Here is a 20,768-nt window from a genome sequence, read left to right as displayed (position 1 = left end):
AAATCTATGTCACTCTACTCTATGTCTCTCTACGCCACTCCACTCTACAGTATTCCACTCTATTCCACTCTTCTCTAAACCATTGTACTCTACACTATTCCTTTGTCTACCACTCCACTCTATGCCCCATACTGTACACCACTCCACTCCACTGAACTCAAGTCCACTTTACACCACTCTCCTCTACCCCCTCCACTCTACACCACTCAGCTCTACTCCTCTATACTCTGCGCTATTCCACTGTACACCACCCCACTCCACACAACTGCACTCTATGGCATCTCCACATTACACTTTACTCCATTCTATCCTACGCAACTCCATTCCACTCCACTCCACTCCACTATTCTCAACTGTATGATACTTTACTTCATTCTACGCTATTCTTCGACATTCCACTGTATGCCACTCCACTCTACGATACTTTCCTCCACTCTGTATAACTCCACTCTACAAAGCTCTACTCCACTCTATGCCACTCTGCAACACCGTATTAAACTCCAGTCTCACACACTCCACTGTACAACTCTGTACCCTACTCCATGTCTGTACATTCCACAGCACAACACTTTACTACACTCAATTACACTTTCTAAAAATCTACAACACAGCACTCCCTTCTACTGTACAAGTCGCCAGTTCAATTTATGACACTGTGCTGGACTTTGCGCTACACCATTCCACTCTACTCCACTCCACGCCACTCTACTGTATGACAAGGGAACCCACTCTATTACACTTTTTGTCCACACTATGTTATATCACTTCCCTTGACTCCACTCCAGTCTACTCCACTGCATGACACTTTACCTCACTCTCCACCATTCCATTGTACAACACCCTACTGTACTCTATGCAACTCCACTCTCTCAATACCCTAATATACATTATGCCACTCTATTCCACTTTATGCCCATCCACTATTTGTTACTGCACTACACTGTATGATACTGTAGTACACACCACTTCATTCCTCTCTATGACATGTCACTCCACTATATAACAAGCCACTCCATTCTACAACGCTCTTCTCCATTGTACAACACTGTTCCGCACTCCACTGTAGAACATGCCATTGTACAACACTACACTGTACACAACTCTCTGCCACTCTACTGAATGCCACTCTACTCTACAACACTGAACTGTATGACACTGTACTCCAGTCCATGATGCCACTACATTGTAAAACACTGTACTTCACTCTATGCCACTGTAGAACACTCTCCTCGATGACACTCCATTCCATGACACCCGACTCCATGATACTGCAGTCGACAAAACTCCACTGTAACACATTTAACTTTACCGTACAACATTCCATTCCACTGCACAACACGCCACTCCACTCTACAATACTCCACTCCACTATATGACACACCTCGCTACTCCTGTGTATAACACTTTACTCCACTGTATGGTGCGCCACTCCACTCCACTCTACTCCACTCTACGCTACTCCATTCTATTCCACTGTGCAACACTAGATTGTATGACAGTAAACTGAATGATGACATCCTCGACTATACTCTACAACACCCCACTAGAAAACATTCAACTGAATACCAATCAACACTACTATCTGAAACACATGTTTATTAAAAAATAAAACTCGGTTAAATTCAATGAAAAACCAAAGGTTAAAGATAAGTTATAGTTAGGAAAATGTTATTTATTCTTTCTATACAAACCCAATTTAAAACGTAAGATTAGATAGTCTAAAGTTATAGTTATGACCATTTTTTTAAATTTACGTACTACCTTCAATTTGCTATAATTCACGCATTTCTGTACTCAGTCTTCTCTTGTCATTCTCCATACTGCATTGTCTGTAACCAGCTACTATGCTATGCACTGTTCTCTCAGAAATTATATAATTTGAGATGTCATAAATGTTGTTAATGCTATAATTTCACATGCTATAAATCATGTAAAAATCAAGGGTATAATCACAGCATGGAGAAGGCGCAAATTATAGTCGGCCACTGTGGATGACACTCGCAGGCAGCAAACATCCCTCTGCACCCAACACCCTAAACATAACACAGATCTATCATCTTTCTCCAAAAATTGCAAATAATTTTTATCAAATGTATATTTCAATAATGCACACAATAAAATATTTAATATCATAGATCATTTAAAAATATTTAGTAACATTTTATTAAACTACATGTCTGTGATTTTTTCTTTTTACATAGTTTTTCTTTTTGTATTTTTAGTGTGAAAAATATGAAAATAAATAGTCAGAGATATATTATATTTTTCTTTAAGAAAAGCAAATAAAACAAACAAGTCTCTTAGTCTAACTTTTAACTTTTTTTTTTTTTTTTCACAACAAATTTTTATTTTTCACAAGAGTTAAAGCAGAGCAAAAGTCGTGGTTCTCCACAATCAGGAGAGCTCCACCACACATTACAGCATAGTGTACATACATCATAATAAAACCAAGGAAAAGAAGAAGAAAACAAAGTATGGATCCCCCTCCCCTACCCCTGTCCCCCCCACCAACTCCCATTGCCCAACTCCCCCACTACCCACCCCTTATCCCACCCTAACCCTATGCACGTGCAGTAGACACAAAATAACATCGGTCGTAAGGCATGACATAGCAAGGAGGCACTCAGGTACCACCGCCTATAACTCTTCCTCATGTACCTCCGGGGGATCAAGGAGCAGTCCCCTGTATTCCGCCCATCTCTTACAGATCTTAAAATGCTTATTGGGGCAGCCCCTCGCCTCAAACACAGGACGTTCCTATCCCATATAAAAATCCAAACCAGCCTTCCAAGCACACAGGGGGGGGGCCCGGACACTCTTCCACGCTCTGGCTAGATCTCTTTTGGCCACTATTAAGCCCAGGAGTAATAAGTGGCGCTTGTAGATGTTTCCACCCACGCCCTCGAGTATATGGAGTAAACCCAACCGGTGGGTGCGCGGGAGGTCCCACCCCAAGACCTCAGACAAGCAATTCCATACGCCCCTCCAGAATCCAATCAATCTAGGGCATGACCATACCGTATGCAGCAATGTACCCACAGCCGCGCCACACCGCAGACATTCCGACGAGCCAATCAGACCAGCCTTCCAGAGCCTTTCTCGTGTATAATAAGCCCTATGAAGGTACTTGAATTGGATGAGGCGAAGCCGCATCGCTATCGCGGTTCCGCGCGAGGACTCCAGGGCCTCCCTCCAGTCATCTTCATCCAGGGGGCCTATGTCAGCCTCCCAAGCTGCCTTCAAAGGCAGTAAGGTAGAAGAGCAGTGGGTCACCATCGTCTGATAAATGCGAGAGATCTTCTTGTCACCAAGGTCCCCCATGAATACCTTAGCTTCAATGGGGCTAAACTCAGGGAGCGAGTCGAGGTTCGCGACACTGGGCGTGAGTGCGTGCCGGAATTGCAAATAGCGAAAAAACTGGGTCTGGGGCATACTGAACTCAGCGCTAAGATCCTGGAAGGACTTAAGAGTAGTCCCGGACATGACCTGTCCCAACGTCGATATCCCAACTGCGTCCCAGCCATCGAATCCCGGAAGGGTCATCAGACTGGGGAGTTGTCCATTATGCCACAGCGGTGTCTCAGCAGTTAGCCTACCCCACCAACCCATTCGGCGTAACGCCTGCCGCCACACAGCGAAGACTACCCTCGAGACGCATGGCAGTGCCCGCCGCAGCCGGGCCGAGTATAGCACCGTGTGCAATGTATGGTCACCCATCAAGGAGCGCTCCAGGGCGTACGCCGGGTCCCCTCTGTCGCCATACCACCACTCATTGAGTACTAGCAGCTGCGAGGCCTGATAATATGACAACAGATCTGGGGTGGCCAAACCTCCACAATACGTGGAGAGGAAGCACGTCTTCAAGGCCACTCTGGCTGCGCCCCCGGCCCACAGGAAGCGACCCAGGGCAGAATTAATCTGTCGAAACCACTGGGGAGGGATGGGGTGGGGGTAGTTCTGTAATTGGTACAATAGACGGGGAACAGCCACCATCTTGAATATTGCCGATTTGCCAAAAATGGTTAAGGGCATCCGAGACCAAGTTTTAACATCCTCTTGAACCTTAACCCACACAGGCACGATATTACGCTCCCACGTAACACTGGCGGATTCTGAAAGGAACACCCCTAAATATTTCAGACCGTCGGTCGCCCGCCGTAAGCCCGACGCCCAGAGGCCCACCCCCACCTCGCCTCCCAGCACCCAGAGGGTAGACTTGCCTAAGCTCAAGCTAAGACCCGAGACCTCACCAAAAATTCTCATTATTTCTAACACTCGGGGCCCAGAGCGGTCCAAGTCAGTAATAAAGAAGAGGACGTCATCCGCATACAAGGCAATCCTATCCACAAGGGTTTCAGACCATACAAAGCCCCGGAGCTGTGCGTCTATGCAAACCCAAGACGCTAGGGGCTCCATAGCCAGCGCAAACAAGTACGGGGACAACGGGCACCCCTGACGGGTCCCCCGTCCGATGGAAAATACCTCCGATGTGGCCCCAGCGACCCTAACGGACGCCGTGACGTCTGTATACAGCAGCGAGATGTACGATAGGAGCACCGGACCCAGGTTGAGACGAGACAGGAGCGCGAAAAGGTACGTCCAGCTGACGGAATCAAACGCCTTATGGATATCTGCTAATAACAAAGCCGCCTCCTCTCCCAGATCCCCCATCGCGTCCACCGCCGCCTGCGCTCGCCGGATGTTGTGCCGCGTCGCCCGATGTGGCATAAAGCCTGCTTGGTCCGGGTGGACCAAATCCACCATATAGGGGAGTAGGCGGTTCGCCAACGCCTTTGTTAGAATCTTGGCTTCTATATTCAATAACGAAATGGGGCGATACGAGTCATGTCTGTCCGGGGGCTTGCCAGGTTTTTGAAAAACAACGATTTCGGCATGGCACCAGTCAGGTGGCAATCTGCCCCGCTCCCGTGCCGCCTCCAGAGTAGACCGGTAATGGGTCCCTAGGAGAAGCTGGAATTTCTTAAAGAATTCACATGGGTAGCCGTTCGGGTCTGGAGCTTTACCAACATTAAGTTGGCCCAGCGCCTCCCCAAGCTCCTCCGCCATAAGCGGAGCATCTAGGTCCCGTCTGGCCTCATCAGACACCGCCCGAGGGGGCAAGTCGTCAATGAATTTAGCCACATCTTCAGCGCTTAGACTATCGTGTGGGGCATACTGTGACCTAAAGTAATCGGCGAAACTCGCCGCAAGTTCGGCCGGCTCCGTAATCGTCACGCCGTCCTCGCCAATGAGGCCCGGCAGTGTAATCGGCTGGAGACGCCGCTGACACAACCTATGGAGCATGGCACTGGACCTGTCCCCCCACTGGTATACCCTGCTCCGCGTGGCCAGCCACGCCTGTTTAGCCTCATCCATCAAGAGAGTGGCATAGGACTGCTGCGCCTGGAGAAGCAGCCGTACCGCTACCTCGTCCCCTCCTCCCCGACTCCGCCGCTCCAGGTCCTGCACGAGTTTGGCAGCCGTAGTGGTCGACTCCCGATGTTTACGGCGGGCTTCAGCGCACCAAGCAATATCCACCCCCCTTATAGTAGGTTTCATGGCTTCCCAAGCTACCACAACGTCCATATCCCCCACCAGGTTGTCTCGCCAGTAGTGTGCAACAGCTTCCCGCAGGTGTTGGACATAAGAGGGCTGTTGGAGATGCCACGCGGACATCCTCCACCTGAAAGGATGCTTCTTCGTAAGCAGGTCAATCGTGACTGAAACAGGGGAGTGGTCTGAGAGCCCCCTCGGAAGTATCGCAGCGCTACGTACCCTACTCAGACAGACGGCAGGCATAAACATATAATCCAGCCTCGAGAACGAGCCATGCACAGCAGAGACATACGTGTATTCGCGCGCTGTCAGATGCAGATGTCGCCATACATCCACCCATCCTAATCCCTCAACCATGGCCTGCAACCGGGTAGGGGAACTTGAAGAAGGGCCAGCAAGAACTCCCTGCTTCCTCTGGCGGTCCACATATACATCCATCACCTCATTCCAATCACCTCCAATCACCGCCAAGGACTCCGGAATGTCATCCCACACCGTAAACAGCTTCTCGGAAAGGGCCCACTGCAGAGGGGGGGGGGGCATACACACTACCAAACACAACCGGTTCCATGCCCACCGTGCCCTTGATGAATATATAGCGACCTTGAGGGTCCGCCCACTGCTTCTCATGAACGTATGCAACTCTACGATGCACCAGTATAGCAACACCCCGAGAGCCCCTGACAAAACCCACATGAAAGACCTGATGATATCCAAATCTCTGTAAGCTAAGTACCTTAGAGCCCATCATGTGAGTTTCTTGGAGCAGGAGTACATCAGCAGCTTCTCTCTTACCCCACCGCAAAACTGCCCCCCTTTTAATTACATCCAGCATCCCCCTGACAGTCCAAGTGATTATTCGTAGGGACTCCCGGGGGAGTCCGCGAGGCGAGTCAGCCATAGTCAATCGAGGTCCAACATGACGGCCCCCCATGCCATCGCCACCCACCGTGTAGTACTTCCAGGTCTTCAACAAACAGCACGTGCCTTCTCCCACCCCTCCCGCCCCCGATCCCCCAAACAACTACAGGAACTACTCCAACACACCCTACTGTTTCAGTCATCACTATCCCAACATGGCCTACCCCCAACCCCTGCTCCCAACACCCCCCACCCCAATACCTCAGAGAACATAGAAGTATCTGTCGCGGCATGGGCCGCCCCGAGCCCAAAACAGAGGGCCCAGGACCAACCATACCAATGGATCCCAACACCCCTTAAAGACCGCACGTCCCACCCTACCCCTAACCAACACCCACTGTGCGTGGTAGTCGGAGGCCCTATCTAGGCACTCCCAGATCCCTATCTTCCACCATCATTACAAGTAAACCGTCCCCAAGAACAAGAACAAGCATCATGGACATCGCCCACCCTCCTCGGAACTGGTCCCAGCCACGGACCCTCCGGCTGCCCAAGCGCACCACAACAGCGCAGTATCACCCTTGGGCTCACGAATTATCTTCGGAGAAGTCGGACACCCCAGTCTCAGTAGTACGAGTCACACTGGCTGAGGCGGATCTCTTCCTCGACCTGGACCTCCGCTGCCTGCCCGTACGGGTCGGTTGGCCCCTCCGCTCCTGTGACGAACCTCCAGGGGCATCAGGATTGAGACCCGGCTGGGCATGGGGCCTGATCTGCACAGACTCGTCAGTCCACCTGAAAACATCCTCGGGAGAGTCGAAGAAATGGGTTCGGGACTGATAAACAACCCGCAGGCGGGCCGGGTACAGCAGGGAGTATTGGATCTTCAATCCACGCAGTTTAGCCTTAGCATCCAAGAATGAGCGACGCTGCTGCTGCACTAACCTGGTATAGTCAGGGAAGATCATGATCTTTCGATTCTCATACACGATGGAGTCTCTGGCCCTCGCCTCACGCAGAATCACGTCCCGATCATGATAGTTTAACAGTCTGGCGATAACAGCTCGGGCCGTTCCCCCTCCGGTGGTCGCTGCGTTAACGCACGATGCGCACGTTCAATCACAAAGCAGGTGGAAAGCGCCCCCTCGGGGAGCCAGCTCTCCAGCCATCCGGTTAGAAACCGCTCCATATTGTCCTTTTCGCACCGTTCCGGAAAGCCAACAAAGCGTAGGTTGTTCCTTCGTACGCGACCTTCCGCATCCTCCACTCGGGTCGCAAGAGCCTTCTGAACGTGCGCCATCGCGGCCATTTTGCGTTTCAATGATCCCACTTCATCTTCGACCACCGAGATCCTCGACTCCGTCTCAGTAATTCTCTCCACAGCGTTCCGTAGGTCCTGTCGCAGCAGGGTCACGTCTGCACCCACTGCCCCGATCTTTGCATCCAGCATGTCCCTGGACTGGGTAATTGCCGCCATGAGTGCCGCGTTGTCCGGTCCAGCTCCTCCACTCCCACCGGGAGCCCCAGACCCTCCACTGGGTCCGGTAAATTTATCTATAGGCCCTTGCTTGGGCGGGCCGCCACCTCCCCTAGTCATAGCTGCGTGAAGGTGTAGAGTTCTGTATCAGGAGGCTCTACAGAGGAGAGGGGGGGGGGCTCCACCAAAGAGCGGACCTGTCCGTGGTCCCACGGCCCCCGAAGAGGAGGCGGCCCCCAGCCAAGGGTTACTGGAGCCGATCACCAGGCCGAGTCCCTCACGCCCCTGCCCCCAATGGTTTCGCGGGGCACACAGCGGGTCACTTCGGAGTCTCCGGTCCCACTGGACCCAGGGCGTCACGACCGCCACACCACCAGCCCCGCCAAGGATAGTCCAGGGGAGGTCCAACGTGGCCCACCCGCCGTCTTAGGCAGGGTCCGTACACCCAAACGTGGTAAGTCCAGCAGGGCACCCCAGCAGGCAGCTCAGCGGTGCCCCCCCCAACCAACCACCACCTCCACAGGCACGGGGGCACTCAGACACCTCCAGTGGTCCACGTGGGCTCCGCCAGCAGCCAGCACCGGGAGAGCACGAGAACCCAGGTCCCGGCTTACCGGCAAGGATGCAGGCCACTATTCTCCCCAGGTGCACCAGGTGTGTCCCAAAATTGCGCGACGCCGATCAGCGTCCAGCCGCTGCGCCCTGGAGTCGCCGCCACTCAGGGTCTGTCCATCAGCCGAATGGTCTGCCGGCTCGGCCGAATCGCCCCCACCACTTCACTGCCGGCAAGGTCGGAGGTCCTGAAAATCGAGGGCCCGGTCCTGCAGCTCCGACGTAGGCCTCGTCTCACTGTTGCCCCTTCCACACGTCAAAGCGGGCACCCACCACAGCCAGAGGGCCCCTCCAGCAGCCTTTCCCTCCGCCCGGAAGAAGGATTCCGCCAGCCCCCGGGGGACGGACCAATGCAGGTCGGCACTTCGACTCCCCGGCCGGGGAGCGCAAAACTCGAGGTCCCGGCTTTACCCCGGGGACCAGGCCGCAGACTGCCGCCTCGGTTTCCTGCTCCACCAGCAGACCAGGAGCACCAAAGAACACACCGGGCGATACCTCCTGCCCACTGCACTGCTCGCCAGCTGTTTGGGGAACAAAACGGGTCTGGAAGCTCGGATTAATGGTCGGATAAAGAACGGGCCGGTGGGAGCTTTAGCAAGCTGTGTCCACCATCGTCGCCCGCGTAGCCACGCCCTTTAACTTTTAACTTTTTGCACCCCCAAAAATGTAATCATATAAATAAGCAAATAAAGGCCTCGTGTATTATGAGATACACTGTATCACATACAATCCAACCATGCAACCGGCCAATAGATGGCACGGCTGTCTTAGCTGTAGAACAAAAGCTCCAGCCTAGGAAATTAATTTTAAAAATATGGTAAGTTCTCCTGGAGACATGGTTTTACTGACCCGGAGACTCACAGTTTTATTTCTAGTGCTCTTGGGGGGTTGCAGAACTCCCTACAGCTCCCAACACTACAATAAAAAAAATTGATGATGCCCTTGTCCCTTCTAGAGACATCACCAAAAGCAAAAGGTTAAAGTGACATTATAATTAGGTGAAAATTCAGTGCAATGCCTATGACCTCACACATGGCAATACCCATGACATGTTCTATGACATCCCTGATGACATCATAAATGACACTTTAGCCTTTGTTTTTTTCAGTGAATTTCTAATGTTTATTTTATTTTAATGCAAAATCAGATTTTACTGTTACACATAAATACAATGTCACTTTAACCTTTGTTTTTTTATTGAATTTCCAAAGTTTTTAAAATGTAAATTAAGATATAATTTCAATTCCTAACTGTACATTCTCTTTCACCTTTGTATTTTTCAGTGAATTTCTAGGTTTTTTAATAATGTAAGGTAATATTATCTTACCATAGGTAAAGCCACCCCCTCATGCAGCCAGGCTCTGCAGCCAACCTCTGACAGGCAGCCAGTTCGCTGCTGGGGAGGAGTTTGGGCACCCGAGCCACTATTGGCCCAGTGAACCCCATTCTGTGGTGCCAAAAACATCTATATCAGGAGAGGGGGTGCACTTACTCCCACCCTAGCCAAAATGGGCCCATCCTGCAGGGCCATACAGTAATTATAAGGGAGGAGTGAGTGGCCCCCTACCAAAGCTTTAAGAGGCCCTGGGGATCCCATGCCAGGTTAAAACATATTTATATTAGGGGAAGGAGGCATGTGGCACCCCTCACTAAGCCCAAATGGGCTCCAGGGACCCCTACCTTTGAGACCAGACAGAAATATTAGAAGAGGGGCATGTGGCCTCCCCTTGAGCCTTAAGAGCCCCCTAGAGGCCCACATCCTAAGGCCAAAAACACTTATTTTAGAGAGGGGGCACATGGCCCTCTCTCCAAGAGGCCAAATGGGCTTAAGAACCCCATCCTGGGGCCAAAGTCTATATATAGGGGAGGGGGACAATGGCCCCCTTGCCCTACTCTTAAGAAACCCCAGGGACTATATCTGCTGGGCTCACACATGTTTATAATAGTGGAGGGAGGCACATGGCTGCACTTTCCGAGCCCAAATGGGACCCTGGGACTCCACCCCCTGGGGCCATTAATTAACTATAGGGAGGGAGCATTTGGACCCCTCCCCAAGCTTAAAGAGGCCCTGGGGCCAAAGAATAATAAAACGGGAAGTGGGCATGTGGCCTCCTTTGCTGAGCCCTAAGAGGCCCCTGGGACCCCACCTCCGGATGAACCGCACAATCACCCGTAAGGGTCTCTAGGCGCTGGGGGCCGTCGGGAAGATTAAGCGAGCTATTGCCCAGAGTCACATGGTGCTGGGCTGACCTGCCGCCGGAGCCGGGGATCGAACGCTGATCCCCAGATTCCAGCGTCAGTCGCCCTGGCCGCGGCGCCACACCTCTCCCTCAATAATAGGAGTGGGGACCATGGCCATCCTCCATGAACCTTAAGAAACACTGGGAACCCCATCTCCCAGGGACAACCACTAATTATAAGGGAGGGGCATGCTGCCCCCCTCCCTGAGCCCATATTAGGTCCCGGGGATCCCCCTTTTTTCTCGACCCCCGCTTGACAGATTACCCAAACCTTTCCAGTACCTGAAGTGGATTAACTTTTCTTTGGAAAGTTATGTGGAGACTCGTCCAAAGCTGCCAAAGATTAGCAAGCATATAAGCACTCTCTCTATGGAAAAGCAGATCTAACTATAACCACCCATTTGAAGAAGGCCACAGGAAGGTAAAATTTCTCTCACGTAGTTTAGTGGCAGCATGCAGGCAGGTGATTTGACAGCAAACACACATAAAAGAAAGTTCTTACGCCAGACGCGTTTCAGGAATCTCAAAGTCCCTTCTTCTGTGTCGCGTTGTTCAAAGAAGATGAAAGCACTGTTGCATTGCACACAATTCAATTTTAAACACCTGCCACAGTGGGCATGGCCGATTGCACTGCCTTCTGGATGTTGTAGTGCGCTGCCTGTCATCCCAAGAGGGTGCGCTATTCATTTTCAAAATATAAAACAACATTTTTTCCCAAGTGGGTAGTAGCAAGTACCGGCAGTTGCCTGCCCTGCTTTCTTGCTGCCACTGCAAGTGAGCAGCCACCACCCTGCAATGGCACCAGCCCTTCTTCCTTCTTACTACTCAAACATCAGATTGGCACCTGTTCGGACCCGCACAGCACCGGTGGACCTTCCTTCACGACCGGGAGCAGCCGTCATAAATCCACACATTACAGGATACCCATTTGAAGAAGGCCACAGGAAGGTAACATTTTTCTCACGTAGTTTAATGGCAGCTTGCAGGCAGGTGACTTGACAGAAAACACACATCAAAGAAAGTTCTTACGCCAGACGCATTTCGGGAATCTCAAAGTCCCTTCTTCTGTGGTGTGTTGTTCAAAGAAGATGAAAGCACTGTTGCATTGCACACGATTCATTTTCAAACACCTGCCACAGTGGGCATGGCCAATTGCACGACCTTCTGTATGTTGCAGTGCGCTGCCTGTCATCCCAAGTGGGCTCGCTATTTATTTTCAAAATAAAAACAAAGTTATTTCCTAAGTGGCTAGATGCGAGTACCGGCAGTCGGCTGCCTCAGAGGATGAAGTCCACTTGATTCTTGAGGTCCTCAGGACACAAGAGGTCCTCATTGCCCCACCAGCAGCGCACCAGAAGCCGCGTTTGCAGAGTGGTGTAAAAAGGGGCATGGCCTCGGATCACCTCTCTGCAACACACCCAGTTGGCCCCCAGGGAACCTCAGGATTGAAGGGGAAATAATCCCCCAAATTAAAATGCGCCACAGGCATGTTTGCACTGTGGTGCAGGGAGGGGGCGGGGCCTGATGTGACAAGTGTGCAAACGCACCCCGTGTCACGTTTTAAGTTGGGTGATTAAGTCTCCTTGAATCCTGAGGGATATATATATATCTATATATATATATATAGATACATATATATCCAAACACCACCTCCACACATATTACATCACTGATATCATGGTCGGTGACATCACTGAAGACATCACCGATGACATAATCTAGTGAGTGTGAGTGTTTCCTAAAGGTTTATGAGTGTTAAACATGAAATGAAATGAAAAGCGATATTTATAAAGTGCTGACTGCCACTCCGAATGGAGCATCCTGGCGCTGGCGTGGAGGTAAGAGGAAGCTCTGAAGTTCTTAGATGAGACAGAGGCAGAGTTCATCTGAAGATCTGAAAATCCAAGACTTTAGTGCCTTCCTTTATTGTGTTTCGGATTTTAACGTTCTCAGTTGCAAAGGCAGTAGGTTCTAGGCTCTGGTACCTATTACCGCCATTGTTTTTCCATCCTTTATTTTGCATCTAAAGCTGGGAGGTTTGAGTAGGTTAGCTGACGAGGACCTGAGGGTTCTGGCTGTAATGTAGTGGGGGAATCTTGAAGAGAGGTATTGTGGCCCTTGTTTGAGTGAGGGTCTAAAAGTGATTAGGAGAATCTTGAAGAGTATTAACATATATATGAAAGTACTACAAAAGTTAAATAGTATACTTTCTATACTGAGTGAATCTATTTCTAACATATATTCTGTGAGGGGCTGTGTGACTGTGTATATCCATGTGTGATTGGGTGTCTGAGGGCCTGTATGTGTGTGTGAGTGAGTGTGTGAGTGGCTGTATGGGTATATAAGTAGGTAAGTTGCTGTGTGGGTGAGTGAGTGGCTGTGTGAGTGACTGTATTGGTGAGTGAGTGGGTGTGTCAGCAGCTTTATGGGTGAGTGAGTAGCTGTGTAAGTGGCTGTTTGTGTGGGTGAGTGGGTGTGTACGTTACTGTATCAGTGAGTTGAGTGGCTGTCTGATTTGCTATGTGAGTGTGTGGCTTGCTATGTAAGTGGCTGTATGGCCAAGTGAGTGGCAGTTTGAGTAGGTATTTGGTTAAGTGAGTTGGTGTGTGAATGGCTGTATTGTAGAGTAAGTGTCTGTGTAAATGGATGTATGGGTGAGTGAGCGGATGTGTGAGTGCATGTATGGATGTGGATGTGTGAATTTGTATGTGATTGGTTGTGTGGGTGTGTGAGTGAATGTGTGAGTGCCAGTATGAGTGAGTGTGTGACCGTGTTAAGGGGCTGTATGGATGAGTGAGTGGTTGTGGTTGTGTTAGTAGTTGTATGGGTCTGTGAGTGGTTGGGGGGGTATGTGAGCGGTTGTATGACAGGTTGTATAGGGATGTGCGTGGGTATGTGAGTGCTTCTGACCATGTCATGAGTGATATAATATATGGAGTTATAAGTAGTTCATTGCAGGGGCATAAGTTATAGTTAACTCAGCTTACTATAACTGTTGAATTTCACTGGTTTTGTATGTGTGACGTATCAGCCTAACTATAATGTCCCTGCAACCTTTGTTTTTTCTGTCAATTTCTACGTTTTTTTAATTCTAGTTCCTAACTATAATGTCCCTTTAACCTTTGGTTTATAAGCAAATTTGTAAGGCTTTAAAAAATAAATAAATCTTTATTGCATATATCATAATATCAGTGTACACACACACACACACATATATATATATATATATATATATATATATATATATATATATATATATTCATTCAGTCTGGTCCAAGTCCAAGGCTTCGGGTGCTCTAGGGCGGTGCACGCGAGGCGCGGCAGGACCCGCCGCGTGAAAATTATTCCGTTTGTCTCTTTTCAGAGAGGTTTGTTCCTCGTGCACTCCCGTGTGCTTTGAAATATACCACACCAGTATTTAGTCGAATATCAAGTTTATTTCTCTTCAGCAACCAGCAACACCTTACGCGTTTCGGTCTCCACAGAGACCTTGCTCACAGGTTCACTCGATCGACATTTTTTTTACCATTTAAATAATGTGAAAAAAGATACTCTTTGAATTACATCACTTCCTGTTTGACACACAGGATTTCTGGGACATGTAGTTTTTTAAGAAACATTATTGTTCATATAATATTTTTCACATTTTTCAAACTCTTTAACTAATAGATATGAGGCAATGCCATTAAACTAAATGTTAGCCCTCCGGTGGGCTGTGTTTCTATTGCTGTTTCGCAATCACCAACACATTTTTTACACACGTACAAAGTCTCTCTTGTACTTATATTGCTTCATATCAATGAAATTTCGGAATATGTGAATTTTGTAAACCACATTATACTTCACAAACAGTAACATCCTTTTATGAAGCTTATCTTTGGTATTGTTTAGACAGCAAATACATTAAACAATAGACAATAAACTTGCAGTGAGCCCTCATGAATAATCCTACATGTCCTTCATTTTGAAAAAAAAATAATAATATGATAGTGCAGGTTAAATTCGTGTTTGACAGGGTAGGCATCATTATTACATATATATATATATATATATATATATATATATTCACTGAAAAAACCATAGGTTATACACCATATATAGTTAGGAATTAGCATTTAAAAAACCTTATTTTACTCACACAAAACCATTGAAATTCCATATATAGTTAGTTGCACTAACTATATATCGCGCACCCGCAATCCACTGCTGATCATGTCACATATTACATCATTCATGACATGGTCAGTGACATCACTGATGACATCACTGATGACATCTCAAATGACATCACTGATGACATCACTGATGACATCTCAAATGACATCACTGATGACATCTCAAATGACATCACTGATAACATCTCAAATGACATCACTGATGACATCGCTGATGACATCTCAAATGACATCACTGATGACATCTCATTTGACATCAATGGTCACATCACTGATGATATCATTCATGTGACAATACAATGCATCTCCTCACACTTTAATATAACCTCTGTTACACCCAGTGTTAAATACAGAATATAATTTTTTAAACCATTGACACACCAATACTAGTTACTACATACGCACTCACTGATTCCTACGTCTACACACACATTCACTCATTCACCCATACAATCATTCATACATACAATCACTCATCTTTACAACACTATCATATGCACTCATACACCTATACAGACACTCACACTCTGCCACTCATCCATGGAGTTACTCACACACCTAGTCAGTCCTGTAAAGAATCAATCACACTTCCATTTTCTAATCTATACAGTTAAACATAGAGTACCTTACATTTTCAAACATATACTAACACATACTTACTCTCTTATACAATCATTGATACAAGAACACATTGATCTGCACAGAGTCACACATCTCCCAGCCAGCCACACACACACACACTCAGTCTCCCATACATATACTTGGACAATCAATCAATAACCCATATAGTTACTCATATAGCTACTGATCAACACATGCAGCAGTTTACAGAACAACAGACATAATGATGCACAAATTAAGACAGTTTAGTCACTAACCCATGCATTCAGTGAGACACATTTAATCACTCACTCATACAGTCAGTCACGCACCTACTAAATCCTTCATCCAGACACTTCTACATCTACTCATTCTTCAATATGTAAAACATATTTAAACTTTACAGAAACACACAGTCACTGGATGGTGTCATCAGTGATGTCATCAGTGATGTCATTTGAGATGTCATCAGTGATGTCATCAGTGATGTCATTTGAGATGTCATCAGTGATGTCATCAGTGATGTCACTGACCATGTCATGAATGATGTAATATGTGACATGATCAGCAGTGGATTGCGGGTGCGCGATATATAGTTAGTGCAACTAACTATATATGGAATTTCAATGGTTTTGTGTGAGTAAAATAAGGTTTTTTAAATGCTAATTCCTAACTATATATGGTGTATAACCTATGGTTTTTTCAGTGAATTTTCAAGGTTTTGTAAATGCTAATTCCTAACTATATATGGTCTATAACCTATGGTTTTTTCAGTGAATTTCAATGGTTTTTTAATAGCAAATATCATAAGCTGTCGAATGTCAAGTACGTGGTAAGTGAAAACATTTTCGTGTTTATGCACACTGATCTGCTTTGAATGGTGCCCCCCCCCCCTCATTTCTATTAGGAGTACTCTCTCTTTGCAGATAGTGAAAGGTAGTTAACGCAGGCCTTTGCCCCCGTTGTAATCCGTCGTGCCTGCTTCTCTCTCCATTTGATTGATTGTTATCCAAGTATTTACTGTTTTAGAATTAGTTCTCTTTGGTTCATTCTCTATTTACAAACAAACACAGAGTCGCAATACTCTGTTTAGTCTTTGCAGATAACGAAAAATCGTGTAAAAAAAAAGAAAAGGAATCGAGCAAAATCAGTAGGCCACTAATGGGATCTCTTTTTGACCTCGCTAAAATAGAAACATTAGGAACAACCCCTCATGACAAATACAAAACTAGTGAGATGAACTGAACTCCACACAATGATGGCTGCAAAACAGCTCAGCTCCGCCACCCACCCCGCCCAAAATAACGATAAAGAGCAGTTGCCATGATTGGTTGCGGAATGGCCACAACGGAGCTACGAAATGGTGCTGCTCTCATGCTAACCCCAGCTTCGGTCTGAAACATCCAGAAACACTGTAGACTACCAATTCGATCAGTTCCGGTAGCGCCCCAATGTAACCCGGTAGAGAAGAACTAGCCCTCCCCTCTTTGACTGATGGTTCTTGTTGCCTGTCCTTTCTGTTGTCATTTAACAGAACTATTTAGCCTGCTGAAAGGGGTTGTGTTTCGACCGCTGGTTGGTGGAGACATTTTGACTATATTCTGGACCTGCGTTGTCGCGTAATGCGTCATATGACGCGCCGCGTTAGCGCATCCGGAAGTCATCCGGGGCGCGCAGCGCGTAACGTAAGCATAACAAGTCATGTGACTTGTTAATAAAACTTTTCATTGGTTCATTTTACTTTTCTTATTCTAATGATAAAAGCCTTGGTCATATCACCTAAAAATTACGCTTTTAATTACTTCCGAACATTATTTTCTCTTAAATATATGTTATAATGTTCCAGGCTAATGTACTTTCCCGGAAATTTTACAACTGTCCTGCAAGTAAAATATATTCTTTTTTCGAGAAAAAGAGCGTTTCTTCGTCCCATGACGGAGCCGTTGAGCAAAAGAGGGTCGACCTGCTGTCTTAGTCGCCGATACGCCTGAATATGAGATTCTTATCGATCACTTTATGTTGCAGGAATAGAAAACACAACAGCCCTTGACCATTTATCTCTACTGCGTTCCTTCGTATTATACCTTTTACCCTTCATGTAATTGGTCTGCTTTATTTCACTTGCCTTTTAATGATTCTAAAACAGTGACTATTATTAAAAACTTTACCAATGTATACACTACTACCATGTTTTCTTTTAAAAACCTTTATTGTGAAAATTTCATTATACAAATACGAGCCTATAACCACGTGGGCCTGCCACGGAGCAAACTGTAATCGTATATGATGAATAGACATTTACACTGTAGAGGAACGTAACGGGCGGGCCATTAGGTTGCAAAAACTAAGGTGTCTAACAGTTACGGAATCGGTGGACGTACATTTTATAATTAAAATACGACAGGGCCAGTTACAATAAAATTATCTAGATATACATTTGCGGGCAAGTACCATGGGTGACGTTAATTCGAATTTTCAACAGTACAGTAATCAATAACACATCAGAACTTAATATCAATAGGGATGTCGAAATATTCAATCAATTCTCGTCCCCGCCCGCCATGTGCTTCAAAACTGCATACGTATCTCGTGATTTCAAGGTTCTGCAACCAGTACACAACAAGGAGTTACGAGTCCCATTTATTCCGGCGCCATTTTGGGCGAGGACGGGCAGGTCCAGGATATAGTCAAAATGTCTCTACCTACCATCGACTATGATGATGTTCATATGCTGTATTTATTAGAGTAACACTCATCTGCCCACATGAAATTAATTTACCACAATCTAAACATGTCATTTTAATCTTTCCAAAGTTCTTCTAAATATTTGGGACCGTTTCCCTTGTCTCTGAAGCTCTCAGTGCCACTTCTTTGATGAATGTACTAGCAGGTCAGGGGTTCTCCTCCAAATCTCTCTTTTATGCAGCACTATAATTAATTGGTGCCACCTCTCCATATGACGATGCATGGTATAGTTACCACAACTATATATTTTTTCGGTTCCTCTGGAGAGTTCATCGTGGCAGATGAAGCGTGTAACATACCGGGCATTTACCTTTTTTTGCATGTACAGGAAAGGAAAAAAAAATCGAGCGTTCGAGTTCTTAGGTGTCCCAGGGCCATTTTAGTGGACCAGGCCCAAATCCAAAGAACAGCTATCTCACAGGCTAATGGGGCGACCCACGCCGAGTTTCAGCATTGTAGGATGACCACACAAGTACAGCAACTTGCTAGACATCACCTCGGTGCCATCCGGATCTCGGCGCCCCACTGCAGATGAAGTGCCTCTCAACTATGAAACCACCACGGTGACATCCGGATCTTGGCGCGTTGTGCTGCCTTCGGCCTATTCGCACATCGGTCCGCTACTGACGCCATCTCACAGGCTAATGGGGTGACCCACGCCGAGTTTCAGCATTGTAGGATGACCACACCAACTTGCTAGACATCACCTCGGTGCCATCCGAATCTTGGCATCTCAACGCCTAGTGGTATCTTCCATACAGAAAATATTGTTACGCTGCCTTTGGCCCCATTCGCACATCAGTCCGCAACTTAGACATCACCTCGATGCCATCCGGATCTTGGCATCTCAGCGCCTTGTGGTGTCAGTCAGAAAATATTGTTGCGCTGCCTTTGGCCCCATTCGCACATCAGTCCGCTACTGACACCATCTCACAGGCCAATAGGGCGCCCCACGCCGACTTTTACCATTGTACGATGGCCACACCAGTGGCACAACTTCCTAGACATCACCTCGGTGCCATCCGAATCTTGGCATCTCAACGCCTAGTGGTATCTTCCATACAGAAAATCTTGTTACGCTACCTTTGGCCCCATTCGCACATCGGTCCGCAACTTAGACATCACCTCGGTGCCATCCGGATCTTGGCATCTCAGCGCCTTGTGGTGTATTCTCTTCAGAAAATATTGTTGAGCTGCCTTTGGCCCCATTCGCACATCCGTCCGCAACTTACACATCACCTCGGTGCCATCCGGATCTTGGCATCTCAGCGCCTTGTGGTGTCTTCTACTCCGAAAATATAGTAGAAAATATTGTTGCGCTGCCTTTGGCCCCATTCACACATCAGTCCGCTACTGACACCATCTCACAGGCCAACAGGGCGCCCCACGCCGACTTTTACCATTGTACGATGGCCACACCAGTGCCACAACTTGCTAGACACCACCTCGGTGCCATCCGGATCTTGGCATCTCAGCGCCTAGTGGTATCTTCCATACAAAAAATATTGTTACGCTGCCTTTGGCCCCATTCGCACATCAGTCCGCAACTTAGACATCACCTCGGTGCCATCCGGATCTTGGCATCTCAGCGCCTTGTGGTGTCAGTCAGAAAATATTGTTGCGCTGCCTTTGGCCCCATTCGCACATCGGTCCGCTACTGACGCCATCTCACAGGCCAACGGGGCGCCCCACGCCGACTTTCAACATTGTAGGATGGCCACAGAAGTGCGACAACTTACTAGACACCACCTCGGTGCCATCCGGATCTTGGCGCGTTGTGCTGCCTTCGGCCTATTCGCACATCGGTCCACTACTGACGCAAACTCACAGGCCGACTTTCAGCATTGTAGGATGGCCACACCAGTGCTGCAACTTGCTGGACACCACCTCGGTGCCATCCGGATCTTGGCGCGTTGTATTGCCTTCGGCCTATTCGCACATCAGTCCGCTACTGACGCCGCCTCACGTGCCAACGTATTTTCTCCGCATTTTATACCCTATGCCGCATAACAGGTCATGTGACTTGTTTATAAAACTTTTCATTGGTTCATTTTACTTTTGGTTTCCTAATGATGGAAGGCTTGATCATATGACCTAAAAACAACACTTTTCATTGGATGAAAACTTTTTTTTTCCCCCAAACGATGAAAGCCCCACCTTGTTTCTGGATGTTTCAGACTAAACTGGCGTCAGCATGAGAGCACCACCATCTCGTAGCTCCGTCGTGGTCATTCCGCGAGCAATCATGGCAGCCGCTCCCCACCAGAAGCCTGCAGGAGTCGGGGCCCCCAAAACTTTTGATGAATTCTCAAGGCGGAGGGGACGCTTTCGAGAATGGGGTCCAAGACCTAGCAGACAAGCGTCCGATTTCCAAGGTGTCCCAGGGCCATTTCAGTGGACCACGCCCAAAAAGGAAAGAGCCTGCCGCCATTTTGAGAGTCCTGTGGCAGCCGCCTATCGCTGCACCGCAAGAGTGGGCGCAACTCAGCTGAATGGCGGATT

This window comes from Lissotriton helveticus, chromosome 9, assembly GCF_964261635.1.
Source record: "Lissotriton helveticus chromosome 9, aLisHel1.1, whole genome shotgun sequence".
NCBI classification, from domain to species: Eukaryota; Metazoa; Chordata; class Amphibia; order Caudata; family Salamandridae; genus Lissotriton; species Lissotriton helveticus.
This window is presented reverse-complemented; position numbering follows the sequence as displayed.